Consider the following 10,289-nt stretch of genomic DNA (forward strand, 5'->3'; position numbering starts at 1 on the left):
GCAATCGCCCTTTATCCTGGCTAACCCCCTAGGATTTCCACTGCTTCCCTTGGGAAATTATGCTATAACATAAAGGGAGACAAGGTTCTTTGAGTAGAAGTGATATCTCTTATGAGACCAATTGAGGGGTTGGAAGAAAGCTCTTAGCAAGCTTTGGGGCACAAACCCCCTTTTTCAGGCCTGGGGAGTTCATAACAGGCAGATAATATACCATTTAAGGCATTTATAGTGAGGAGCTCCTTCCTGGTATTCAACCCAATTTGTTCCTTTCCTCAGATACTTTTTATTACCCCTACTTATAACCTGTTTGCCTTTCCTGTCCTCCTGTGGATGCTCTGGGGGTCGCTAAGAACAGTAGAAATACCATGGTAGGTAAGACGGGTGATAATTCATCATCCAATCTTTAACCGTGCATATCAGGACCAGATGCAATAGATGAAAGGGGAAGAAAGCAAGGCAGTGTTGGAATTACCAGCTAGCACAAGCTGGCCAGTCCCTCAGGAGGAGTTGTCCTCAGGATGCGGCCTACACTTCCCTGGCTGGCTGTGATTAATTAGCAGCTTCAGCTGTGAATGTGGAGGAGCTTTTTCTAAAAGCTAGGGAGAGCTCAGTGGAGAGGAGATGAGCCAGGTGTGTTGGATTTTCTGCTATATGGGAAGGGCTGGGTAGAAGCTATGTATAAAGAGAGTTTCAAGAAAGGCTCTGGATTGAGTGAGGAGTTACACTTTTTCAAAGGTGCTTGTGAAAAAAAACATGTTTAATTTAGCAGGCTCCTTGCCTGTGGGTGAGCACCTCTGAAAGGGCATGGGAGCAAAAGCAGCAGAAAGAAGGAAAGAAACCAGAAGAGAAGGAAGAGGAACTGAAGGGGACTTATGGGACATTGGACGCTCAAGCCTGGGCTGGGTAGGAAGGGGAGAGTGGGTTTTCTCTGCTTAGACTTTCATTGGGACTGTTCGAATGTCAGTGATGGACGCTGGGGGAGGGAGTCATGGAACTTGTTATCCTGGACATAAAGTGGGAGTAAGGAAAGGCCGGGGAGAGGCAGAAGATGCTGTGGATTATTGTATTGCTGGCCGTTCATTGTCTGGGGAGGGTTACCTTGGATTATTTAGAATCGCTGTGTGCCGTGGCTGCAGGGCAATGTCATCTGCAGAATCAGGGGCTTGTATTATTAGTATTATATTGTTAATCTTCCCCGTGCCTCTGTGTTCATGCTAGCTATATAAATAGTGAGCCCTGCTCAAAGCTTCAGTGTTGCTTGTGTTTGTTAGATCAGCTGGTCCTAAGGAAGCAGGTAGCACAGTGCATATCATCCCATCTCCCAGCAATTAGTAGTACAACAAATTCTCTTCCAGATTTCCTTTATTTTAGTGGTGTGCATGCAAGGGCTTGTTGCAGTGATATATTTTTTTCTTGTTGTTTTTTTTTTTTAAAGCACATGAGAGCATTGGGGGTGGGGGGCTAAGAGTGGACAGGTTACGGAAGTGAATGTTTTCTGAGGGGCATCAAGGGTTTGTATGTATGGGCCCTTGGCTAGGACCTCTGTTACTGAGATTGAGGAGGTCAGATGGTATTTTTGCAGGTTTGATCTTGCATTGCTCTTCTTGGAACCTCCTTTGCAAGATCAGACTCTCCCAGGCTTTCTTTCCTTCTCCTGCTAATATTTATTTGCAGATTCATTTAGTGCTGCTCTCTATAGTTTATTTAATTAGGGATGCCTGAGCTCTGATAAGAGATCATATTAAAGCTTGTTTAATCCCTACCTGGTTTAGTTGTTTGGGAGGTTAGTTCTCCCTGGCATATTCACTTAATGAGGAATCTTTTAAATATTTTATCCACCTTTGTTCTTTCTGTTTTGAGCTGGAGCTGAAGATCTACTGGAAAACTAGTCAATAGTGACAAGAGATGGCTCTTTTACCCTTGCTTGTATTGCTCTTTTGAAACAACTCCCAAGTTGTGATTCTGATCCTGAAAAAGCCAATGTAATTTGGGAATAACACCGCTGAATTAATTTTGGGAGAGGTGCCTCTCCTCAAAGAGGGAATGCAATTAAAGGGCTTGATTGTACATGTTCATATGCTGCTTTTACATCCGTATAAATCCATTGAGGGAAATCCCAAACTCGCGGAAGGCAATGCCAGCGTTCCCATTGAATCCAACTGCATCACCGCTGTCACTTGAGAGAGATCCCCCGAGCTGGGTATCAGATTGTCACCTAGGCTCATGCTTTGTACTCCTTTGGCATGGGAGAAACTTGTTTTGAATTAAACACACAAATGATGCAAAATGTTATTCATGGTTTGCAATTTTTATCTGCTCGCCCTTTTGATAGTTGCCAAACTGCTGTCTGCAGAGGGGAATGATCCAAGACCTTATTAGTATTGCCTGCAGTTCTACACAATAGCACTGGCCAGAAGTTTTGATCAAAAGTTATTTAAAAAAAAAAAAAAGAGAGAGTAAAAAGCCTTCGTAAAATGTTAAGTTTGGTTGAAATGTTCTTTTATCAACGAGGAAAATGTTTTCCCTTTAATTAGCTGTAAAAGGGGAGCTGGGGAAGAGAGTGCCAGTCATGTGGGAAGCAGTTGCTCTTTAATTTTAACTACACTTCTATTAAAATGTCAAATCTCAGCAAAGTGTATATTTATTTTTTAGGAAATATGTTTTGTTTTTTGTTTTTTTCCCTCTAAAGAGAAATGTAAAACCCCAGTTCGTCTTTTGGACATCTTTCACAAAGTGCCCCAGGATTTGATCATTTTTATTATGCAGGTACTTCTGAAAATAAAGCCAGTGCTTTGTCTGGAGATTTGTCGTCTTCTACTTGACCAGCCCAAATATTCTTGTACAGAATCGCTCCTATATACAGTGTATCATTTAGTTGCAGGGTGTGATTGCAGAACTCAGATGGCCAGTGACCAGTCTGGGATCTGATTCTTGTGTATACTTTGGCTCTCCTGTATTCCCAAAATGGGGCATAAAATCAGCTTCATGTTGCATTTTAACTCATTCTGACCCCTTTGTATAGCCAGAGTGGTGTAACAAGGCTTTCATGTCAATGTAGACCCAGCTAACATGTATGACACCCCCGGGCATTCTTCCTGTCATGTGTTAATGACCCCGCAAAGCATAAGGAAATAGGGACTTGCTCAATGCCCTTGGTTCTCACAGTATAATAGACGACTAGGAAAACCTGTTTTCCCTTTCCACCTCTGCAAAACATGCAGTTGGATCAGAGCAACACAAGGCAGTTTCATCACTGTCCCTTTCTGTAGCGTTAAGGGAAGGCAAACTTTCGGGGCTTCCCCAAGGGCTCATCTGATAGAGATGTGCCATTCTTTTGCCATACTGTGCTCTATGGAGTATTACAGCCAGACCTGTGGGCAGCAAAAATGTTCAGCTGCCCTCGTGAGCAGATCTAGGGTTTTGAAACGGAGGGTGCCAACAGTGTGGAGCATCATCTCATACAACAAAGCACATTTTTCTCCAGTTAAAAATAACCTAGAAGCTTTACTAATATGCTTGGGACCTAGGGCTATATCACTTGCTTTAAAATAGAAACAAAAGCATTATAACTTTATTGCATAGCAGATTCATGCACATCACAAGATATTAAGTAGATAAAACTTGTAACAGATGGGGAAAATAATCAAACTGTGTTGTTTCATTAGTCCCGTAGTCATTAGAATTAAATGCATTTCTCGTATTCAGATTCGTAAGACAAAATCTAGCCTTTTCGAGCTTGTGCATACCATACTTCACTGACAATGACTACACCTGAATTATATTTTTTTTAACACGGCGAGTCCATTGAGAGGTTATTGGCCCTTGTTGAGCAAAGCCAAGTTTTAATTCTCTGGAGAGTAGAAAAACTTCTTACCACCATCGCTGTCAATGCAGGAACTGTGCACCGAATCCTGAGTGAAATAGGAACGTTTGGATGCCATTTCTTGTCACAGTCTGCCAGACTATCAATAGCTGTACTTGGCACTTCTCTCTTTCTTTTCCATGCCCTCCCACTTCTTCTTCCATATTTGAAGTCCTGTCAAAAGTACACGCCGGGTACCTGACAAGTCTTTTTCATACCTCTGTAAGACACAGTTAAGTTTTTCAGATAGATACTGGCTTGAAAAATGAGGTATTAGAGTGCCTAGATCTGTTACAGCCTTGCCATGTGATGTAAATCTGTCAGTTCTCCGACTGTGAAATCCCCAAATGGGATCTAGGTAGGTGGTAATTCAAAAGTAGTCCTCAACACTGCCGCATGGAACATTGCATCTGTGCTGTTGCTGGGCTGAACGTTGAGGTAATTTTACCTCAATATCATGTTCGGTTGCAACTGAGCATAATTAAATATTTGAATGAATTCATCCTTGGAGTTAGACCTTTTATCTTCATATACCCCAAATGCTACTTTTACTCCCTTATAACATTGTACAATGTGAGCATGCACCTTCTGAAGTTCCTTGGAAGGTGGAAGATTAAGTCCTAAAAGTGTTTCAGCAATCATGAAGTTGATGATAAATTCAAAATTGTATTTGTTGGGGGTTTTTTGGTTTTGGTTTTGTTTTGTGTGTGTTGTTGTTGTTTTTTGTTTGTTTGTCTTTATAGCACAGATTTGTGTTATCTCTATAGCTTTTGTCTGGTCGGCTAGCATTGCTTCCAGTCCTGCAATAATAGCATCACGAAGGTCGGGGTATGTCATGATACTTTCATATTGCTCCATCCACAAAGTGGCACATACAGTGTGCAAGCTTTTGTGTCTACCCTCTGGACCCAGGAAATTGGTAGTGTCGCTCAGGTATTTCACTTGCTTGACTGATTCCTGAATACAATTGATGGCTTAATTTAGAGTGCCTAAGGGATTTTCTATTGCACAGTATTGTACAAGACTTTGATATGGTGAGATTTTAAAATATGAGAGAGACTGTGACTACCCAGCTTCTGGGAAATCAGATTTTGCATGAACCTCTACACCATTTTTGTGGTTACACTTATTGGTGGCTCGACCATAACCTTGGCCATTCAGTTTTGTCAAATCTAGACCCTTGTTTTTTTTCTTAAGAAATCAAAACTCTTTTTTCTTACGCTGGCAGCAGTTGGGTCATAAGCAGTGCCAGGCAGGCCTTCGTTTTGGGAGATGCAATATCTTCTATTTGAATTTCATGGATGATGGGCACCCTTACTGGGTTTTGCTAGCCTCAATTACAGCTCCACTCCTAAGTGCAGAGGGGTGCAAAGAAAGGTGTTCTCACCTCTTTCAATTAATTAATGCCCATGCAGTCAGTAATAGAGAAACAGGCTTGGGTTCGACCCTGGACTGGACAGCTGGGGTAGGAAGCTCCTTGTCATCTAACCTTTTCAGACTGGCATAGGACAGTTAGAATTGGATCCAGTTTTTAGGGAAGAAGCCAATTATTTGGATTTCAAAGAGGACTGAGCAGCCATCAATGGGAAACACAAGTTTCTGGTACTTCTAAAAACTTCTTGGCTCTGGGAAGAATCCACGCTGTATGCCAACTAGCTAGCTAGCACAGCTAGCTCAGTTGCCATAAGGCATGCTTTTATAATTATGATGAAGCATATTGGGCTTTTAAGAAATGACTGTGAAACGACTTGCTGTGGCTTTCTTTTACTTGGATGATCCTGGTCTTCTATAAATGTGGCATGTTAGTTAAATTGCATGCAGTTCTCCTCTTTCTCCCACTTCTTCTTATCAGAACAGACTATCTCAAGGCCAGGTAAAAGAAAAGGTTTAAGGATTTCTTTAAAGACCTCTGATCACTTGTTCACACTCCAGCTTGGATTCTGCCTTCTAGGGTGTTTAGCTTATAGTTTTTATTTTGGTCAATAGGTTCCCCAGTACTGCTTCTACTGAGATTTACAATCAAGGGCTGTTTGCAGATGTGCTCAGCATTTTCTAAACCATGTTAACTGATTTGTAGCACAAAGTTCAAATCAAATTTCAGTTTGGATTAAGGGTTAATAGATATCCATTAACCATTATAGCAGGAGGCAATGGCTATGCACAGTCTATACACTTGATACTGCTTAAAAGAGGTTGGATGTAATTAGGAGGTAATAATAAGCCTGTTTAAGCACTGCTACATTGTTACAGTTATCTAAAGTGCTATTCCAGAAGCTGTAATGGACCTGATAGTGCTGTTGGCACATTTGCCTTTGTAAAAGTGTTGCTTTGTGCCTGATAGCCTCTGTTGTGTTGCAAAAACCTGACTGAGTTTCCCTTGTGGAGATTGATATTTGAAATGCTTATCTGTGTATATAAATCCCTAAGGACTGTTTTTTTTCCTAAAAACAACACTGTATGTACATGTTGGTTAATACAGTTCAAATTGCCTAATTCGGACTGCCCTAGTCTTCATTAACTTTAATCCTCATTCAATGAGGATTAGTTCATTCAAACTGGAGCCCATTTTAATTCAGGCTACAGAAGTCCACATGTGTATATAATGAAGGCTTTTGTCTGGATTAAATCTAGAAAAACATAACTTCTATAAATGGCCAAGGAGTCCAGAGAGTGCACCCTCCTGAAATCCACATGCAGCAAGAAGAAGCTAAGGCCCCATGCTATACGTTACGTATATTATGCAATTAACTGGTTAATTGCACAATATATTCAGACCAGCCACATGTGCAAAGGAATTACCACACAATAGAAATGACTATCCAGCTTTAAAATTTGTGCTTGAAAATGTGTATCGACTCTATAGCTGGTTTCAAGCCAGCTTTAATTTGACCACGAGTTGATCACCTTTACTATTCACTGCAAAGCTGGCAAGTCAGTCAGCAAAGCAGAAGTCCTCGACTTCAGGAAAGCTGACTTTAACAAGCTCAGGAGGCTCATTGTCGATGCCCTAAGGGACCATAACTCGACAGGCAGAGGAATCCAAGAGGTGTGGCTGCTCCTCAAGGGAGAAATCCTGACAGCACAAGGGATGGCCATCCCATCTCTGAGGAAGGGTAGCAAATGGGTGCAGCAACCCCCTTGGCTCAGCAGGGAACTTGAGGACCTCCTATACCTCAAAAGAGAGACTTATAAAGGATGGAAAGTTGGAATTGCCTCCAAGGAGTATACACCGCACTGGTCCGTACCTGCAGGGAGCAGATCAGGAAAGCCAAGGCTGCAACTGAGCTCCATCTGGCTTCACATATCAAGGATAACAAAGTCCTTTTTCAGATATGTAGGTAGTCAGAAAAGAATCGAGGGTAACATTGGACCCATACTGAACCAAATGGGGCAGTTGATAACAGACACGCAGGAAAAGGCCAACTTGCTTAACAGGTATTTCGCGTCAGTCTTTTATCAGTCCAATGGGACCGCTCTGCCTAGCAAGACGTGGGACAGCCAGGGTGAGGGCGTATTTACACCCAGCATTGGTGTTGATCTAGTAAAGGGGATCATCTTGAGAGCCTGGGCACCTTCAAGTCAGTTGGTCCTGGCAGACTACACCCTAGGGTACTCAAAGAGCTGGCAGGTGTCATAGCTCAACCATTGGCAAAAATATTTGAAAATTCATGGTGCTTGGGTGAAGTACCTGAAGACTGAAAGAAGGCCAATGTGGTACCCATCTTCAAGAAAGGGCAGAAAGTAGATCCTGGGAATTACAGGCCAATCTGCTTGACCTCAATCCCTGTTATAATTCTCAAGGAAAATTATCAAGGAGACGCTTCTGAACAAGCTGGCCTAGGGCAACATCCTGAGGGATAGCCAGCACAGGTTTGCCGCAGGTAGGTCTTGCTTGACCAATCTCATCTCCTTCTATGACCAGGTGACACATCACCTGGACAAGGGAGAAGAGATTGATGTCATATACCTGGACTTTAAAAAAGCCTTCGATCTGGTGTCCCATGGCCACCTCATGGAAAAAATTGGCCAAATGTGGCCTTGGCTACACCACAGTCCGATGACTGGGAAATTGACTCCGAGGTCGGACTCAGAGAGTAGTGGTTGATGGCAGCAAGTCATTATGGCAGTGTGTAACTGGTGGCATCCCCCAAGGCTCTGTCCTGGGACCGGTTCTCTTTAACATCTTTATCAATGATGTGGACACTGGTGTCAGAAGCGCACTGGCTAAGTTCACTGATGACACTTAACTTTGGGGCAAAGCATCCACACCTGAGGCTAGTGATCCAGGCTGACTTTGATAAGCTTAGTTAGTGGGTAGACACACACCTGATGAAATTCAATACTAGTAAATGCAAGGTACTCCACCTCGGTGGCGGGGGGGACCTGCAGCATACTTATAGGCTCGGCAGTGCTACGCTTGCTAGCACCACTGCTGAAAGAGACTTGGGGGTCGTGATTGACCACAAGATGAACATGAGACACCAATGCGATATTGCAACTGGTAAAGCAAACAAAACCCTGGCTTGCATCTACAGATGCTTCTTAAGTAAATCTCAGGATGTCATTCTCCTCCTGTACTCAGCCTTGGAACTGCATCCAGTTCTGGGCTCTTCAATTCAAGAAGGATGTTGAGAAGCTTGAGAGAGTCCAGAGGAGAGCCCCACACATGGTCACAGGGCAAGAGAACAGGTCTTATGAAGAGAGGCTGTGAGCCATGGGCCTCTTCAGCCTGGAAAAGTGCAGGTCCAGGGGGGACCTCGTGGCTACCTATAAGTACACAATAGGTGTTCATCAGGATCTGGGAAAACATCTGTTCACCAGAGCGTCCCAAGGAAAAACAAGGACAAATGGTCATAAACTCCTACAAGACCATTTTAGGCTGGACATAAGAAAAAATTTCTTTACTGTCTGAGCCCCCAAGACCTGGAATAGACTCTCTCCAGAGGTGGTGCAGACACCTACTCTGGACTTATTCAAGAACCGCTTGGATGCTTGTCTTGCTGGCGTCCTTTGACCCTAGCTGACTTCCTGGCCCTGGGGCAGGGGGCTGGACTCTGATCTTCAAGGTCCCTTCCAGCCCTAATGTCTATGAATGTATTCCATGGCCCTAAAGCGCATGTATTTTGGCCTATAGCTCTCTACTGCTTGGAGATGCTCTGGGATTCTGTTATCTATTCTAACTCTTATGGCTTCTATCTCTAGCCATAAATGATGGCTACAAATAGCACAGAGAAAAACTGGTGATAATACATATCACCAAGGGATCTCCAAATGCTTTATAAGCAATGATTTGATTAAACATCCACCCTCATATCCCATATACAGAAACTGAAAGAGGTTGACTTGACTAATTAGCTATTGTTTCCTGACTTGTGCTATTTGAGAGTTATGTTTATATTAATTCAGTTTATTTGGTAGCTCTTCTTTCTTGCTCCTGTAGTCAGGGTAGTCATTGGATCTGATGTGGTTCAAATGCAGCATCTGGGGCTGGGCGGGGGAGGGGGGAGAAGAAGAAAAGGGAAAAATACAGAAAAAATATTCATTGAGAGATTAGACTTTCTGTTGTGTAAATAATTTCCTTTTTGACTGAGGAAACCAAGAGGTACACTGCAAATGAGCCAAAGGTCTCTTGGGTAGTATATGAACCTCGCCTACAACACTTGACTGTGTAGATCTTTAATACATCCATCCTCACAATGCCTTCTTTTTTCCTGAAATAGGGGAAGCGAGGGACAGGTTAAATGAAGAGGCCAGGCCAAGGTCATGGAGGAAGTCCATGGCTCAAGCTGTGGATTGAACAAAGTCTTTGGAGTCCTAGTGCCCCATCCTTCTGCCCCTCCTTCCTGCAGAGTCCAAAATGTTGTGGCTCCTTTGTTACAAGTCTCAGGCTCAGACTAATAAAATATGGCAAGCAAGGCTGTAAAAACAAACAAGCCCAACCATCATGTGACCCAAAAATGTTTCAAAACATATATGACTGACCTGGTAAGGGCTGTGAGGTTGGAAAGCTCTTTTACTTCCAGGAGCCCATGAATTATCAAACATCCTTGTTTGCTAATTCTGCTACAGACCCCCATATCAAGGGGAAGAAATAGATGCGGGGCTCCTGAGGCAGCTCACGGAGACCACAAAAGCTAAAGAGGCGGTAGTCATGGGGGACCTAAACTACCCAGACATCTGCTGGGAGACACAGACGGCAAAGTCCCACCACTCACGCAGGTTTCTAACCTGTGTACAGGACCTCCACCTGACACAGGAGGTACACGGTCCCACTAGGGGGAATGCCATACTGGATCTGGTATTGGCAACGGGGGATGACATGGTAGGGGACCTACAGATCGGTAGCCATCTGGGGGACAGTGATCACCTAATAATAGAATTCACCATAAGACGTCGAGTGGCTAAGGTAACTAGTAGGGTGAAAGTG

At 43.3% G+C, this 10,289-nt stretch overlaps 1 protein-coding gene across 1 annotated transcript in view; it reads left to right on the forward strand.

Annotated features, from left to right (window-relative positions):
* Window positions 1-721: 721 nt before the first annotated feature.
* The window catches only part of FAM135B (family with sequence similarity 135 member B), a 392,360-nt gene continuing 382,792 nt past the window's right edge, over window positions 722-10,289 (forward strand). Inside the window, exon 1 of the mRNA XM_025214643.1 lies at window positions 722-903. The gene's annotated coding sequence lies outside the window, so the exon portion shown is untranslated. The remainder of the gene's footprint in view (window positions 904-10,289) is intronic.

The sequence above is a fragment of the Alligator sinensis genome, unplaced genomic scaffold, assembly GCF_000455745.1.
Source record: "Alligator sinensis unplaced genomic scaffold, ASM45574v1 scaffold721_1, whole genome shotgun sequence".
Classification (NCBI taxonomy): Eukaryota; Metazoa; Chordata; order Crocodylia; family Alligatoridae; genus Alligator; species Alligator sinensis.